This window comes from Mustelus asterias, chromosome 14 (assembly GCF_964213995.1).
Source record: "Mustelus asterias chromosome 14, sMusAst1.hap1.1, whole genome shotgun sequence".
In the NCBI taxonomy this organism is placed as follows: Eukaryota; Metazoa; Chordata; class Chondrichthyes; order Carcharhiniformes; family Triakidae; genus Mustelus; species Mustelus asterias.
This window is the reverse complement of record NC_135814.1, coordinates 65,099,583-65,109,022: the sequence shown is the minus strand read 5'-3', so window position 1 is coordinate 65,109,022 and position 9,440 is coordinate 65,099,583. Positions and strand designations below refer to the sequence as shown.

The 9,440-nt window shown below is 44.4% G+C and overlaps 1 non-coding gene across 1 annotated transcript; it reads right to left on the bottom strand.

Annotated features, from left to right (window-relative positions):
* Nucleotides 1-421: 421 nt before the first annotated feature.
* On the bottom strand, nt 422-494 carry trnat-ugu (transfer RNA threonine (anticodon UGU)). The gene has a single exon. It is a non-coding gene; the product is annotated as a tRNA-Thr (tRNA).
* Between the last annotated feature and the right edge of the window lie 8,946 nt (nt 495-9,440).

The window sequence follows — 9,440 nt, the reverse complement described above, 5'->3', positions numbered from 1 at the left end:
ATGGAATGTCGTGCTAATCTAACAAGGAAATAATTTACATTTCAAGTTGGAAAAATGATTCAACTAATTTGTCAAATCCTGGAAATCATAAAATCGCTACAGTGAAGAAGGAGGCCATTCAGCCCATTAAGCCTGCACCCGACAATGATCCCACCCAGGCCCTATCCCCATAGCCACATATATTTACCCTACTAATCCCCCTGACACTAATGGACAATTAGCTTGACCAATCAACGTAACTCACATCTTTGGACTGTGGGAGGAAACCGGAGCACCCGAAGGAAACCCACGCAGACATGGGGAGAATGTGCAAACTCCACACAGACAGTGACCCAAGCCAGGAATCAACCCAGTTCCTTGGTGCTGTGAGGCAGCAGTGCTAACCACTGTGCCACCATGCTGCCTCCAAACTTTTACCCACAGGCTCCGGCGAGAATTGAACTCACGGCCCCTGGTTTACAAGACCAGTGCTCTAACCACTGAGCTATGGAGCCAATTAAACATTGACAGTGAGCCAGCCAGCCAGGAGTTGAACCTGGAATCTTCTGATCCATAGTCAGACACATTATCCATTGCACCACTGGCCCATAACAGTAAAGAGCTCATCCGGGATTTGAATCCGGGACCTCTCGCAAACTCGCTAATTGCAATACCCAAAGCGAGAATCATACCTCTCGACCAACGTGCCATGGTTAAAAGTGGACGTTGGACTGTCTTTGAACCAGAATTGAACCAGCAACCTAAGGATGGTAGTTTGAATCTTCTGCAGTCCTCCACTCTACCAGCTGAGCTATCGAAGGGGAGCACAAATGTTTGTATCCGCTTTGCTACAACCTATGTATGTTTAGAGCAAAAGTAGGTATTTGTTCATTCACTAATTCATCAAAATGATGGAGATAGGTGTTTAACAGTTGGATGATACACAATTTGCTGCAAACATCACACTGAGTTCATTTTGCCCACCAACATTAACCCATAAAGAAAAATAACAATTTGTGGCACGGAAGAGGTACAGAGTGAGTTGCAAATCATCTCACATTTCTGGATGATAGGCAACACACTGCTGTTAGCCTTGCAAAAACTGCAGCGTGCCATCAAACTCTGCTGGCTGTCAAGAGAGTCCTGCATTTGTGCTGTAAAAATGAAATAGTCTCACTGCAGAAAGTTATGTTGCGATTTCACGGGTGAATGGAACCTGTTAACGGGGTGATTTATGTTTCCACTGGCCTTCCACTTTGAAACCAGTCAGCAATTAATGCTAATCGTTCTGCACATGCCACATAAAGCATGCAGCTAGGATGCAAGTTAAACTGGGGAAATTATTATGAGGGATAAATCCTTCATTCAGAGCTAAATGATAGAAGCGAAAAGAAACAGAGCAGGGATTGTGAAGTGCTTCACTGGATGTGAATGTTGCTGATTGAGGGCAGGCACTGCTGCGAAGTTGCTGACAAAGTTGAACATGTTCCTGACCAGCAGCGAGGAAGATCATCAAACTTGATTTGCTGGGAGTTGCTGTGAAATATTCAACTTCTGCAAGCAGTGCTCCCTTTAATTGCTAAATTTCATGAACTAAAAAAACAGAATGAAGACTTGTTCGTATGTTTATGTCATGTTCTCTTAGCAACATACTTAGAATTATACAATTTGCTGCATGTGATTTGATGAGATTTTAATAAACATAATTTCAGTAGTCAGAAAATACAGTGCAACAACAGTGAGGATAACATTATTCAAAAATACTCAAAGCATTGTACTAAAATCCTGGAAGAATTGAATCGTCAATGGACCATGAATTCCAACTAGTGTCGGAAAGTGGTGGCCCGCTGTAATTCCAAGTTAAAGTTTGTTTATTAAATGTTACTTATTAGTCACAAGTAGGCTTACAGTAACACTGCAATGAAGTTACTGTGAAAATCCCCTAGTCTCCACACTTCTGTTCGGGTACACTGAGGGAGAATTTAGCATGGCCAATGCACCTAACCAGCACGTCTTTATGGACTGTGGGAGGAAACCAGAGCACCCAGAGAAAACCCACGCAGACATGGGGAGAACATGCAGACTCCACGCAGTCACCCAAGCCGGGAGTCGAATCCGGCTTCCTGATGCTGTGAGGCAGCAGTGCTAACCACTGTGCCACCGTGCCTCCCTCAAGAATTTAAAGTATGTTTACCTGCTCTGGGAAACTTGTTTGAAACCTCTGCTAGCTGGAGTTGCTTGGGGAGGCAGCAAGAGGGTTCCCACAGGCTCAAAAGCCGGTGAACTCAGGGAAGCTGTGCATCCTTTTTACTGCACTGGCTGCCAGAAAGCAGGTAAGTTTAAAGGGCCCAGTGAAATTGACAGACCAGAGAGAAGGTAAGAGTGTAAGATAAGGGGATGGTGTTTGGCTGGTCAGGAGAGTTTAATCGTGTCAGAGGTGAAGTCGGGGGGAGAGGTTTGAGCCATGTTGGGGGAGGAAGGGGGAAGTGGGGGTGGGTTGTGCCGGGTCAGGGGTGGTGGTGGAGGGATGGGGGCTTGTGCCGGTTTAGGTTGGGTGGAGGAGGGTCGAGTTGGATCGTGTAGGGTAGGGAGTCAGGCGAGCGTTGGACATTGGGGGCAATGGTGGGGGTTTGGACATCGGGGGATAGGGGATTCAGAGTGTGAGGGGAATGCCATGCACGGCTTGTCTGGGTATTGAAAATCATTACTCTGAAGTTAGAAGTGTTTTATTTCTTCTAACTCTTTTCGAGTAACTATGAGCCTATCGCAGGCAGAACCACCCAAATATAGCAATTCGAATCGCTTTGTCAGCTGGTTCCCAGCACAGCGCAATGGTTCAGGGGAAACTTCTGGACAATTGCTGCATGACCATATGGCATTTCCTCAGAAAAGAGTGTTTAAACAGGCTCAATATGCAAAATGGTCATCATTAAAAATCGGTTTTGCTTCACCAGATATGAAGACAAATGGCTCTGACTTTGCCTCAACATTTGCACCATTTCCTTCCTGTGTCGAAGATCACTGCATGGATAGAAAGACTGACAGTGATTTAAAGGATGTCTGATTGATAAAGGCAGTATTTGGTGGAAGTGTTTTTCTTGGGGAGGAAGAACCGTCAATCATTTTATTTCCAAAGTTTAACATCAAGGATGCCAAGTGCAAGCAAACGGCAATGATATGTTTCGATACAATTTACCAAAAATCGGTTGCAGAGAAAGCTCTGGTGGAGAGTGTGCTGATTTAAATTGCAACCACTGTTGGCGTTTTAGCAAATTTCAATGCGATTCAGTGTTCATTTTCTTCACTGATGCGCCTTAAGAGGGCAGTGTTTCTGGCTCAGTCACTCAGCACTGATGACCACACACACATATAGCATTTAATTACATCTGACAGTAAATACCCAACCTCATCAAATCATTTATCTCTCCGATGTTTATGGAATAATACGGTGGGAGTCAGAATGATTCACGTCTGAACACTGCAGCTGCTCCATGGTAGCTGAACTAATAAAGTGTCATGACTGCGAGGGAGGTAGTTTTCATTAGCAATTTAAGCAGGCGAATGGGACCAAACCAGGGCCAAATGATGCTATTGTTACCAATTACAGGCTATTGGCAGTGCACATAGGACCTACTTTGAAGTAAACATTTATTAATACTTAACACAGGAGTTGCTGCAGGAGAATAATAATATCACCAGCACAACAATATTACCAGCAGTAAAATTAAATGCAGCATGATGAAAGCCTGAGTTCAAGATAAAATGTTCTGTTCAATTGTATTGCCAGCTGATACTTCAAGACGGCAAATATCCCTCCAATCGAAGAGTGGGATTATTTTTTAATGCGTGCAAGCAATTTGTTTGGATTGAATAAGATCCTGTAAACAATATAATGACACTTAATTTGAATGAAAACTGGAAAACTTTGATTGAAAATTTCAGTTAATTTTCAAATTAATAAATGTAACTGGAGATCAATTAGACTTGCTCTGCTACACATCTACAAATTGAACATAGGAGTAAATAGATTATTTGGCGAAATGTATATTCATTGCTCTGAATAATAAACACAAGAATAAAAGCTGAGATTCACATCGCAGAGTTTTAAACCATTGCCTATGTGCATATAGTATAAATTCCAATAAACAACTGCTTCACATTTTAAATTAAGAAGTATGTTTTGGAGTTGAACCTCCATCTACCGCAATGAACATAGAATCCCTACAGGGCAAAAGGAGGCCATTTGGCCCATTTAGTCTGCTCCAACTCAATTCTACCCAGGCCCTATCCCTATAATCCCATGTATTTACGTTGCTAGTCCCCCTGACAATAAGGGGCAATTTAGTATGGTCAGTCAACCTAACCCACACATCTTTGGACTATGGGAGGAACACAGTAAGAAGTTTAACAACACCAGGTTAAAGTCCAACAGGTTTATTTGGTAGCAAAAGCCACAAGCTTTCGGAGCGCTGCTCCTTTGTCAGGTGAGTGGGAATTCTGTTCACAAACAGGGCATATAAAGACACAAACTCAATTTACAGCATAATGGTTGGAATGCGAATATTTACAGCTAATCAATCAATCTTAAAGGTACAAACAATGTGAGTGGAGAGAGCACCAAGACAGGTCAAACCATTGGCATGGTACATTGGGGAAACCATGCAGATGCTGCGACAACGGAAAAGAACACCATCCACCAGGTACACGGTACCTACTCTTGCAACTCGGCCAATGTTGTCTACCTGATACGCTGCAGGAAAGGATGTCCCGAGGCATGGTACATTGGGGAAACCATGCAGACGCTGTGACAACAGAACCTGTCTGGAGACAATACACATCTCTTTGACCTGTCTTGGTGCTCTCTCCACTCACATTGTTTGTACCTTTAAGACTTGATTAGCTGTAAGTATTCGCATTCCAACCATTATTCTGTAAATTGAGTTTGTGTCTTTATATGCCCTGTTTGTGAATAGAATTCCCACTCACCTGACGAAGGAGCAGCGCTCCGAAAGCTTGTGGCTTTTGCTACCAAATAAACCTGTTGGACTTTAACCTGGTGTTGTTAAACTTCTTACTGTGTTTACCCCAGTCCAACACCGGCATCTCCACACTATGGGAGGAAACCAGAGCACCCAGAGGAAACCCATGCAGGCATGGGGAGAATGTGTAATCTCCACACAGATAGTGAGCCTAGGTCAGATTTGAGTGCAGGTCCCTGGCGCTGTGAGACAGCAATGTTAACCACTGTGCCACCGTGCTGCCTCTGCTGACTATGTCCCTGTTCTTTTCAGGGATGTGCAGGAGACGGTCAAAAAGGGAAACAGATCAAAATGAGGAGACAGAGGAAGAGTTTTTAACTTTAAAGTTTATTTATTCATGTCACAAGTAGGCTTACATTAACACTGCAATTAAATTACTGTGAAAATTCCCTCGTCGCCACACTCCGGCGCCTGTTCGGGTACACTGATGGAGAATTTAGCATGGCCAATCCATCTAACCAGCACGTCTTTCAGACTGTGGGAGGAAACCGGAGTACCCGGAGGAAACCCACACTGACACAGGGAGAATGTGCAAACTCCTCACAGACAGTGGCCCAGCCCCAGGAAGTGAACCCAGATCCCTGGTGATGTGAGGCAGCAGTGTTTTAATTGAGCGGATGCTCAGAAGACTACATTTCTTGTTCTCCACGAATAACCTACATTTGCAATATTATTGCATGATGGAATTATGAATAACATTAACCTGGCAGAGGGATTGAAGACTTCGAGAAGGCAGTGAACAACTTGCAAAAATTGAGTCCAGACTGGTGCACACTCTCGTTGGCCAATAGCAGATAAAGGTCAATCCAGTCAATGCAAATTAAATCAGAAACATTGGAGGTACATGTACCTGATAGTGATAGACCTTGGTTAACATGATCTGGGAATGTAGTTGACTCATTGCAGTTTAATGTGATGTAGTGGGCCTTTAAGGGGGGGGGCATTCCCCGGCCATGTGACTGGCAAGGACCCTGTAGATTGTCCCGGTGGGAAGTTGAGGCAATCGGCTGGACGGCATGTACCATGGGATGCCATGTGGAATCAGTTAGCTCAGTTGGCTGGATGGCTGGTTTGTGATGCAGAGGGACAGCAAAAGCATGGGTTCAGTTTCCGTACCGGCGGAGATTATTACCTCTGTGACTCTATCAATTGGGACTAGCTTAATGGTAAAAACTGGGCGACGTGTACAAGTTGGGTCAAAACGGCCTGTTTCCATGCTGTAAACCTCTATGGCTCATGACGCTTTGGATCAAGGAGGGACTCACCAGGGAATCGAGTAGAGCAGTCGCATTGTAGTTTAGTCTGAACTTTTTGTGTATATATATTAGGGACGATTCTCCCAGCCTTCTGCTCTGCTCTAGCAGTACAACGGGCCTGGAGTCATCAGTGGAGGCCGTTTAACGGGCTCCCCGCTGGGCGTCCGGGCCTCCTCGTCTCTCCGTGGCAAAGGTTTTCGCATTGGCTCGGTCAGCACCATTAACCCAGATAAATGCGTAGTGGTCCATTTTGGCAGGTCAAATGGGATGAAGGAGTACAATATAAAGGGAAAGACTCTTAGTACGGTAGAGGATCAGAAGGACCTTGGGGTCCGGGTCCATAGGACTCTAAAATCGGCCCCGCAGGTGGAGGAGGTGGTTAAGAAGGCGTATGGTGTGCTGGCCTTTATCAATCGAGGGATTGAGTTTAGGAGTCGGGAGATAATGATGCAGCTATATAAGACCCTCGTCAGACCCCACTTGGAGTACTGTGCTCAGTTCTGGTCACCTCATTACAGGAAGGATGTGGAAAAGAGTGAAAGGGTGCAGAGGAGATTTACAAGGATGCTGCCTGGATTGAGTGGCATGCCTTATGAGGATAGGCTGAGGGAGCTCGGTCTTTTCTCCTTGGAGAGACGTAGGATGAGAGGAGACCTAATAGAGGTATATAAGATGTTGAGAGGCATAGATCGGGTGGACTCTCAGAGGCTTTTTCCCAGGGTGGAAATGGCTGCTATGAGAGGACACAGGCTTAAGGTGCTGGGGGGTAGGTACAGGGGAAATGTTAGGGGGAAGTTTTTCACACAGAGGGTGGTGGGCGAGTGGAATCGGCTGCCTTCAGTGGTGGTGGAGGCAAACTCAATAGGGTCTTTTAATAGACTCCTGGATGAGTACATAGGACTTAATAGGATTGAGGGTTATAGGTCGGCCTAAAAGTTCGGCACAACTTGTGGGGCCGAAGGGCCTGTTTTGTGCTGTAGTTTTCTATGTTTCTATGCTGCCGGCCTCTCCAGTGGGAAGAGGCCCCGCCCCTAGATTTTCAGAGTGAATCTCGCTAGGGCACTCTGCAGTGATATTCTGAATATCACTCTAAAAAAAAATCAGCGGGAGTTACTCCAGTTTTCATGCAAATTTGGCAAATTCTCGACTTCTGCCTATTGTTTTCCATGTTGTTTTATTCAATTCTGTTAAGGAACTAACCTGCTGATCCATTTCCAGCATTTTGGGCTTCACTGGCTGTGCCCTGATCAAAGCATAATTATAGTATTGCACATAGTTCTGGCTATTATAACATTAAAGAACCATACAAACTTTAGAAATAATGGGGAGAGGAACAATAAGACCGTAAGTTATGAGGGAAAAAATAGATAATAAAGTGATCTTCATTCTTGAAATAACTCACGGTGACTCAATGTGGCAAACAATTAACTAAAGGGTTTGTTGATAAGAAGAACTATATACACAAAGGATTTAACAGCACAACCAATACAGGTCTACTGCTCACAACACCATGGCCGGAATTTTACTGACCCGCCCGCCCTGATTCTCCCCGAATGGCATTCTCCGTTGGTCTTGGGTGGGATCATATGAAACTCGGGCGGACATGCCGGTAAAAGTCCGCCTCCTGACTCCAGCTGATGTTCTTAAGCCCCTGGGCTGCTCACCCTTGCTCCCGATTGGCCCAAGTTCACGTGCTCGCACATCAATGGCTCTGGCCTGGTCACATGGCCCATGAAGGCTCACCCCTTAAAGAGGCCAAGCAACCACAATTCTCAATCAAAGATACCTCAGAAAGATTATTTCAGAAACATTGAAGATACGTAATGGTGTGGTGACAGTAAACCCGGAACCAATCTTTCCAGTACGCAAAGGAAACACGATCTAAGAGACACCTTGACAATGGTGAAAATAGGCTTTGGATAGAGGTTAGAAAACATTTTTTTATACAGTGAGCAGTCAACAGCTGGAGTAGACTACAAGGAAGAATGATTGAAGGCAGCATAATGGATTTATTTTGAAAACAGCTAATGCTTCAGTATTGGTAAATCAATGAACCCAAGAGCCTTCTTCATCCAAGTCTATCTTAAGAAAGTAGCTCAACTGTCTTCTTGGTTTGATGTGCTGTCAGTGAGCTGCCTCCTCATTTTGATGTGATTCACTTGTAGCCTTACTGCCACATTGCAATACCACACATTGTAGAGCAAAGAACAGATAAGATGAAATAACAAATACTGGATATCTGAAATCATAACCAGTTAAGGCTGGGAAAGCACAATGGGCTAAAGGTTCAGTAAAAGTGTTGGCTTCCGAAAGGCTGGTGACCCTGACTAAGATGTGGAGATGCCGGTGTTGGACTGGAGCAAACACAGTAAGAAGTCTCACAACACCAGGTTAAAGTCCAACATGTTTATTTGATAGCACAAGCCACAAGCTTTCAGAGTGCTGCTCCTTCATCAGGTGAGTGGGAGTCATGTTCACAAACAGGGCATATAAAGACACAAACTCAATTTACAAAATAATGGTTGCAGCGCGAGTCTTTACAGGTAATCAAGTCTTAAAGGTACAGACAATGTGAGTGGAGAGAGGGTTAAGCACAGGTTAAAGAGATTTTTAAAATTGCCTTGCATGATTGTATCGATTTGTCAAATCTTGGTCTGTAGTTAAATGTGTATCTGTGAAGCATTATGTTCTTCCCTGGCAGGCAAATGTTCTCAAACTTTTGTAGAATTATTTTGGGGTCCTCTTTCTCCTCCATTTGAAATACAAATGACTGAAATTTCTTGGTGGCCTCCGGGGCCACCATCTTTAGTGAGATATATACGCTTGTACTTTTTTCTTTTATCTGATAATCCAGCAACGCAATAGATATGCGATTCCATTTCAAACTTGGTCCAGTTTTCCGCAATATTTTAGTTGAATACAAATGGGTTAATGCGGTGAGCACCCTGTGTCATACTGCCAACTCCTGACACCATGTAGAATGCTAGGTTCCCAAAGATTGGTACCCAAGAATTTAGAACAAACAATAGTTTATTCACTAGCTGAGCAGATTCTATGAGCGTAATTCTGCAGCCCGCTGCACTGCTCAAGTAGTGCAGTGGGCCAGGAGATATCAGCGGGGGGCCTGGAGCGGGATTTGTGATCAGCGTCTGTCCAGTCACGAGTC